At 34.7% G+C, this 8,793-nt stretch overlaps 1 long non-coding RNA gene across 2 annotated transcripts; it reads right to left on the bottom strand.

Annotated features, from left to right (window-relative positions):
- Nucleotides 1–1,456: 1,456 nt before the first annotated feature.
- Nucleotides 1,457–2,490, bottom strand: LOC106948280 (uncharacterized). Of its 2 annotated transcripts, none has more exons than XR_001425141.1 (4): nucleotides 2,405–2,490; nucleotides 2,204–2,306; nucleotides 2,004–2,057; nucleotides 1,457–1,916 (listed from the first exon to the last, which is right to left on the bottom strand). It is a non-coding gene; the product is annotated as an uncharacterized LOC106948280 (long non-coding RNA). The 2 variants fall into 2 exon arrangements; XR_001425142.1 differs by having other exon boundaries at nucleotides 2,204–2,303; nucleotides 2,405–2,483.
- Nucleotides 2,491–8,793: the final 6,303 nt, after the last annotated feature.

The raw sequence follows: 8,793 nt of genomic DNA, 5'->3' as shown, positions 1-8,793 counted from the left end.
ACTGCTATTGCCACACGAGGTCACTGAAAACCGAGGAAGAGCTGGTAAATACTTATTTAAATGAATTATGTAAACAGTTTAGTTGAAAGCCATGTGTACATTTTGTGAATCTTTCTGATCAGTGGCCACTCATCCTTAGATTTGATTTGATTCACTCATTAAAACATTTTATTTGAAAACCTACACGGTCTCCATCCTTTCAACTTTCCATAAATTGAGTCAGACAGCAAAATACCTTTTTTCTTTTAAAAAAATTGTTGCTTTGTAACTTGCATTGTTTTGTAATGAACCAAATCATAACATTTTATGATCATGATCTGATTAAATAAACATTGGATTTGTATAATAGTAACTAGGCTGAATAATAACCCTTGTGACTCGTTTCTGTATAAGAACTACATTGCTTATTATGTGTGTATATATGATTTACAACTGTTAAGTCTCAGTTCTTTCCAAATTCCTTATTCTTACTAACTGTAAACAGGGTTTGTTGCACCAATGTAAGTTATTTTTTTATGCATTATCTCAAATATTCGTTGTCTGGTAAATTTCAGGAGGTATTCAAGCAGACCCTCAGGAAAGCGGTGAACGAAGCGTTTGAACAAGAGGTGGGTTATGTTAGCTTCATGAGGCTATCAGACTACTTACTGTAAAACCATCTGACTTCTTTTGTCTTCCTACAGACTGAAATGAAGTACAGAATTGCAGCCTCTATTGACCAGTTCAATGACAAGATAAAGGAGCTGAATCCCAGTCTGGAAATGGTGAAACGGGGATCAAAAACAGACCCAACAGCAAGACGACTGCTGGTAGTGGTGGAGCGCACCATGAGAAGAGTGAAGGCCTTCTTAGAGCTGAGACAGCGGGCCTTTGCTGAAGGAGCAACGCACACTGAAGAAACTCTGGATCACATTTCAGACATTTTAATATCCCAACAGGACCTACATGATGAGCTGTGACAGCTTCCTGTCCTCTGGTTAGATTGGCTTAATGTTTTACTGAGTAAATCATGTTTAAGTTAATTTTATAACAGTATTTTATAACTTGATACATGAAGACATACAATTTCTAGATTTTAAAACTTTTTTCTTTGTTTTTAACTGTTTGATGTTCTTTAATGATTCACTGTGTAGGTAGATGAGTTAAAACCCTAAATAAAAACAAAATGGATTGTTTGGAAGTCATTTCTTCTTTGTTCTAATGTATAAATGCTGTATTAAGACTTGTGCAACATTCAGGATCTTTTGGGAAAAGAAGCAAATAAATTACTTTTTATTACTCTGTGTCCCTCCATCCTGTAATCTGAAAACTGTTTTTCTGAATAACAATTTTTTTTTTTTTTGCAAACTACTAATTTTTCACCACTTCAACTCTGCTTCATTTCATGAACTTTTCTCCATTATTTAAATGTAACTCATTGTATCGCACCGTTTTGAGAAAGTAACTATAGATCTTTTAACCGGCATCTCAATATGTAAGCAGCTTGTGTGGTTTAGTGATTTATTGTTGCATTAGGATTGTTGAAGTGTGAAGACAAAGAAACATGAAACTGGAGTTAGACAGAATTTATTGTTGGTAATTGTCAAGAATACATGATGATTTTATAAAAGAGAAATCACTTCAGTAAGTCAGAGCAGAGACAGAATAAAACATATATTTCTTTTCTCTGCTAGGTTTGTCACAAGAGTTTCCAGTTGTGTCAGCTTCTCTGTGCTGTTCTTGATATTTGCAGCTTGATTCAGCAGCTCTTTAATAGCAAAACCTTTCATTTCCTCCAGGAAGTCGATTATCTCTCTTATGATTCTTAGCAAAAAATTTGGCACAGTTCCCCTCAGCATTTCCACCAAACTGTCCATTAACTGTGTGACATCATCTATGATCCCAGGAATGAAATTAAGGTCAACTGTGTTAATTGCCTGCATGAAAAATAAAAACATAGCAGCATTTTAAACAAGGTAACATTAAAAGAGCTGATTTTTTTTTTTTAAAGTTGTTTTACTTACTTTTCTCCTGGCAGCATCACGTTGCAGTTTCTGAATGTCTCTTCTTATAACTTTCTGCAAATTGAGTGATTATTAAGATACATTTAAAATCAAAGTAGAATATTTAACACAACAAACCAACAAAGTATGTGTTAAAGATTTGTTTCACATCAAAATGTATTTCAAATTGCTTGTTTATTTTAATTAAAAAAAAAGTTTACGAGGTCGTCGTCCTCAATCCAAGAACTTGCAGGGCAGAGCAGAGTCAGCAGAACGAACAGGAGGAAAACGGCTTTAACTCTTAAGACAGCCATTGATCTGCTTCTAGATCAGAGATCAGCTGCCGTCAGTGTTTCAGTTGAAATGCTGAATGATAAAAGAAACCATTACAAACACAAATACATATTCAATGTTTATCGTACCTTTTTGCAGTTTGAGAAGCTACGCAGTTGGTTCATTAAAGGTTCCTTTCCTCGCCTTGCTGTGGCAGACCTCTCTGCTCAGCTGCTCGTCCTCTGTGAAAATGAAACAAAGGAAGCATCACAAACGTGAAACAGAAACCCGTGGCTGTTTTTCTTGTTTATTATATTTGCTTACATTTACTGGCACGTACGTTCTTCAATAGGATTTAGACTTTTTTGCTTTTCGCAGACTTAAAAAAAAAAACCTGACGTTTACTGATGTTAACCTATGAAGCGTATGATGACTTTTAAAAATGGTTCAAGTCGGTGAAATGCTAAAAGACATGGAGTGAAAGGGAATCTTGCACTAATATTGCACATGCATGCATTAATCATTCTGTAAATAATGGTGGCAAAGTTAGACCTGCTGTTTAAAACCAAAGCAAAATGAACCTTAGCAACACCAGAAAAAGACATTTTTACGTTTCCAGGTTTCTGTCTCTCATGTTCAGGTTAAGTTGCCTCCCCTATAAATGCACTATTAATACAATAGCTCTTAGCATTACATTTTCTTTGCTGTTATTTTGTTTACTGCACACACAGGCAGAGGAACAATTATTGTAGCGCTCTGACAAACTTTCCATATCCTGCAGCGTTCACGGTTTACTTGCACCAACAGGTTCCAGCACCTTCTGTAAACATTTTTCTGAGCTGCATTTCCTGAGTCGGTGGTTCAGTTTGTTTGCAAAGCCAAAAATTTAGTTTCTGTAAAATTTCAAATATGCTATAGTTACCAAAACATCTTAATGTAATTTGGATAAGTTTCTGTTTTCTAGCTGCCTCAGTTTACTTTTTTCTTCTTTGTGTTTTTCATGTGTGGATTAAGTAGCGTTGTCACTTTAAAGTGAAACTGAAACGAGCAGAACTGTGCTGTCATCCAATCACGTGCTATGGGTGTGTGTGTGTGTGTGTGTGACAATCCAAGTATATTTAAACCATTTATTGTCTTTCCTTTCATTTCTATCACCAGTAGAGCAGCTCTCTCTCTCTCTCTCTCCTACACAAGGTATGATTAAACTCCCATTTAACAAACTGGTACAAAACTTTTGTCACATACTTTCTGCAACAGGAAATATAACATAAATGTCTTACCTCTGACCTGACTCTCTGTCAAATAAATACATTTTTAAACATTTTTGTTTCAGAATAAACCTCAGAGCCGTGATGACAGCGTCGTCCTCGTTCAGAAGCAGAGGAGAGGTTGGGCTCAGGAAATATAAAAACTTTGTCTTCCTGATTACTCTGCTCCTCCTGCTCTGTCCTGCAAGTTCATTGATAAGCAACAAGGAACTGGTATGTTTGTTCTTATTTTTAAATGAGAGGAAAATCATAGTTTTAAAAAGTTTATAATTGTTGTTTTTCCGCCTAGTTATCTTACTTCTATTATAAATGTTTGTATCTTTCCTCTCCTGATTTTCAGCAAAAAATGAAGGAAAATATTCAGAATCTACAAGAAGATGCAGCGATGAGAAAAGTAAAAAAACAAAAACAAAAAAAACAGTATAAAACTTTATAAAGTCATGGAGTGCCTCAATTAATTAATTGCTTTGTTTGTTTCAGCTTGACAACAAGGTGGACACGGCGCTGCTGACTTTGCTCCTTGAAGAAGTTACACATGTTACAGACCTTTCAGCTGAACTTCTTAAGAGTCCGTTACCAACGTTTCAGTTTCCCATTGAACAACTAAAGGACCTGAAGAGATACCTGGTGGACAGCCAGGATGTTATGCAAAAAAAGTTTCAGAATGAAGCCAAACAAGTCAAGCAATATGAAGACACACTGGTGCGTTTGGAGACATTTGTAGCAAACTTAGCGGAGGAGCATGATGAGTTGTAAAATGTGTATCATGGTTCCAGAACATTTACACCTGGGAGACCTGATTACCCAGGGCTATAAATCTACCTGGTGTCTATTTGTTGTGTTTAAGAAAACGGTTCTGATAAAATGTCTGAATCAGTTTTATTGCTTTTAAAAGAATAATAAAAAAGAGGTGAGCTATAATAAAAAGACCTTGTTAAACTGGTAAATAATTCTTATGCTGAAATAGATTTTAAATGAGATGCTGTAATGCAGTTATTGATGAAATAAAAGTATAAGCAACATTCCTTTTTCAGTGATTTTATTCAAACTCTATTGGGAGTTACACATGTATTTAATGAGCACATTTTCACCCTCATGGGGCAGAAGATGAATGAATGAATGAATGAATGAATGAATGAATGAATGAATGAATGAATGAATGAGACCTGCAACGATCTTCTGATCTACAATAAAACCTTAGATTACACTTTATGCTTTAAAATTCACGACTTATTGCAATTGTGGACTCAGAAAGTTAAAGTATAAGAAGAAAGAAACACCATAAAAATCACATCAAGCATTATTGTTATTAATTTTTTGAAATGCGGTTGGCATGGCAACAAAAATAATGACCTCTCCCAGAAAAACACAATTTGATAATCCAGGCTTGAAACAGAGCATTGATTAAAGAAATATGAATAAGTAAAAAAGAAAAAGTAAAACAGTTTAACAGACCCAAACAATGTTCCCAAACTGAAAACATTCAAGTTCTCCATGTGTATTTATCTTAAAATATTCCTATTATCCAAGTAAATATCCGGTAACATACCTTATACACTGCTACTACGCAAAGCAACAGCAACAGGAGAATTATCATCACTCCAACAGGAAAATGAATGTTTTACTGGGATTTTAAACTCTTCAACACATACTCCAGTTTGGTCTCTGTTTCCTTTGTCTCCCCTGTATATACGCTTTTGTTCAACTCCAAGTAATTCCTAAGTATCTCAAACATCTGGTCCAGTCTGCCCAGCAGTGGATCTGATGGAGTTTTCACTTGCTGCCTTTTAGCTAAATATTCTAGGACCATCATATGAAACTGTTGTCCATATACTGTAGATTCAGCTATTTTTTCTACCTGTAGGATTAAAAATCAAACATTTAGATAGTTTCAGTTTTAACATATTTTATTAATCTCTTAGAAATGGCTAATATCTGAGTGATATAAAGGCAGACTGACACACCTTCTGTCTGTACGCTTCATCCACAGCTTCCTGAAGATACTGCTGAAATAATTTCTGTAATTGACCAGAGGAAAAATGTGGAAATGAAAACTGGTTAGATATTGTGTGTTTAGGAAATGCTGTTGTCGTTGTTTTAACTTTTGACAAAATAAAACCAAATCACTTACAAGCTGCTTCTTGTTTGCCACAAAGTTTGCTTCGTCCAAAAGTGTTAAAATAAATTCAGTACCAGTTTCACTTTCCATCTAATAATGAAAAAATAACTTTATCAGTTGAGCTCTGTTTGCTTTTTATGTAATATAGAGATTTTCTCAGAGAGCATGTCAGCAAAAAGACTTACAAGGATTCTGACTCCTTCTGTTGTTTTCTTTATGCCATTCATAATCTTGTGCTAGAATTCACAAGAAACACAGTAATTACTCATTTACAACTATCTAGGTGTTAAACATGAACCACAACATGTCAGAACATGTAAAAGTCATTTTACCAGTTGCTCAGTTTGAAAGTCCTGTGACAGTCCGACGTGAACCAGAATCAGCAGCGAAACGATTCGGAAAAGGTTTTTGTTGAAGCTCAGAGCCTCCAGTCTCTGTCCTGCTTCAGCCATTATTTCTGGGATTGAAATACTTTAAGAAGTCAAGAAAACCCACAAACTGTGATGAGTTCAGGTTTTTAAAACTTAATTAAAAATGATGTCTTTCCAGATTTAGAGATTCTACCTGTGGGTGAATCAAAGATGGACTGAATGAATGATAGGAGAAAACAACACAACACAGGTGTTTTTAAAATTGAAAGCAAAAAGACAAGTCACGTGAGCTGTAATATGAAGGAAGGGAAGAACTGTGAGCAAGAAAAACACACCTGAAACCTGCATCCAGCTCGGTCACATACGACTGGCTATAAGAGACAAACAGAAAATTAAAGTAGTTACTTTGCTCTTATAAGACCCGCTGTAAGTTTGTTTAGTCTTAGAGAAAATAGAAACTGTTTATTCAGCCAAACTAAACACAGCAGGACACTTGCATCTGAAACTATAAAAAGCATTAAAGCCTTAATAACCAGACACTTGAAGATTTATTTAGTTTTACAACCAATAAGATACAAACACAAAACATTCATTTTGGGGAATCACAACCACCATAAATTAAAGAATTTCTTACCCACACAAAAAGCAGAGGATAAATTATTGTAGAGCTCTGACACAAACATTTCACATCCTGCAGCGTTCGTACTTTACCTGCACCGACATGTTCCACTAACTTTCAGTTCAGTTTGTTTTAAAGCCAAGAATTTAGTTTCTGTAAAACGTCAAATGTACTCCGGCTACAAAAACATCTTAATGTAATTTGGATAAGTTTCTGTTGTTTTCTAGTTCTCAGTTTACTTTTTTATTCTTGTGTGTTTTTCGTCCCTTTAAAGTGAAACTTCAAAAAGCAGAACTGTGCTGACTATCCAATCACATGCTAAGGGGGTGGGTGTGTGTGTTTGTGTGTGTGTGACAATCCAAGTATAAAGCATTTATTGTCCTTCCTTTCATTTCTGTCACCAGTAGAGCAGCTCTCTCTCTCTCTCTCTCTCTCCAACACAAGGTATGATTAAACTCCCATTTAACAAACTGGTATAAAAATTTGTCTTGTACTATCTGCAGATTGAAATATCATAAAATAAATGCCTTACCTCTGACCTGACTATCAAATATATATTTTTAACCATTTTTGTTTCAGAATAAACCTCAGAGCCGTGATGACAGCGTCAACCTCGTTCAGAAGCAGAGGAGAGGTTGGACTCAGGAAATATAAAAACTTTGTCTTCCTGATTGCTCTGCTCATCCTGCTCTGTCCTGCAAGTTCATGGATAAGCGAGAGAGCATTGGTATGTTGGTTCTTATTTTTAAATTAGAGGAAAATCAAACTTTTATAATGCACACTTGTTGTTTTTTGCCCCTATTTACCGTACTTTTGATGTAAATGTTTGTATTTTTCCTCTCTGGAATTTCAGCAAAAGATTAAGGAAAATATTCAGACGCTACGAGAAGATGCAGAAATGAGAAAAGTAAAAAAATAAAAATACACCACGCAAATCTTTATAAATTCATGGCATGCACAATTAAGTATTTATTTTATTTTTTTCTATTTATTTCAGCTTAGCAACCAGGTGGACTCGGCCCTACTTACTTTATTCGTTGAAGAAACTATGGATATCCTAAACATTGAGGATGAAATTCTTTATCAGTTTTCAAGTTATGGATATCCCACTGAAGAATTGGAGGACATGAGAAGATTCCTGGCAAAAAGACAAGCTTTTATGAAAGAAAAGTTTCAGAATGAAGCCAAACAAGTCAAGCAATATGAAGACACTCTCACACATATAGAGATGGTTGTAACAAACCATGCAGAGAAGCGTGTTGACCTGTAAAATGTGTATCGTGGTTCCAGAACCTGTATATCTCCTACTTACGCAGAAATATTCATCTTCTTTGCTGTTTTTTTTTATTTATAAAATACGTCTGCTAAAATCAAGAAATCTGCTGACCTACATTTATTTCCGCATCTATAGCCTGTTAGTCCCTCTTAAGCTGAAGTGCATTTTAAATGTGATGCTGTGTCTAAACCTCCAGTTCAGTTGCTGAGTGTTGATGGGAGCGATTAAATCAAGTGACTGATTAAATAAAAGTGAAACCAATTAATCTTCTGCTGTGATTTCTTGAACTGTGACAGCAAACAAACAAAACTCATTTTTCATAAAACATGTTTTCTTTTATTTGTTTTTTTTTTAATACTGAGTTACACTCTGCTGAACATGAGTTTATCAAATGGAAAATAACAGTTTTGTAGCAAATGTATAGTTCAGACTTTTTATGTAGGATTACTTTAAGTGACAAGGAGTTGAGTAAGGGTTTGAGGGTTCAGTGAAAAATCAGGGAATCTAAAGTCTCCTGTTCTTTTTAAAAAAATGAACGAAAGTTTATTACAGTCTCCATACTTAGAATGTCTGATATTTCTAATTAAATACTTGTTTGTGAATAACCAGTGAGAAATTGTTACTACTGCACTTTTTGAATAAGTTTTACTAAATAAAGCCACACAGTAACAGGTGCAGGGACTCTACAGACTAATACTACATTTTTAGTTCAGAGTTCAGTTGTATTTTTTGTATGTTTTTATTCTGTTGTTGTTTATGAACTGATGTAAAACGTGTGTTTCTGTTACAGTCGAATTCCATTTATTCATTTACCCAGTTATAATATGCCTTATTAATTAAATAGAAAACTATATATATATATATATATATATATATATATATATA

The sequence above is a fragment of the Poecilia latipinna genome, unplaced genomic scaffold, assembly GCF_001443285.1.
Source record: "Poecilia latipinna isolate Pla-1442-1.1 unplaced genomic scaffold, P_latipinna-1.0 Scaffold281, whole genome shotgun sequence".
Classification (NCBI taxonomy): domain Eukaryota; kingdom Metazoa; phylum Chordata; class Actinopteri; order Cyprinodontiformes; family Poeciliidae; genus Poecilia; species Poecilia latipinna.
This window is presented reverse-complemented; position numbering and strand designations above follow the sequence as displayed.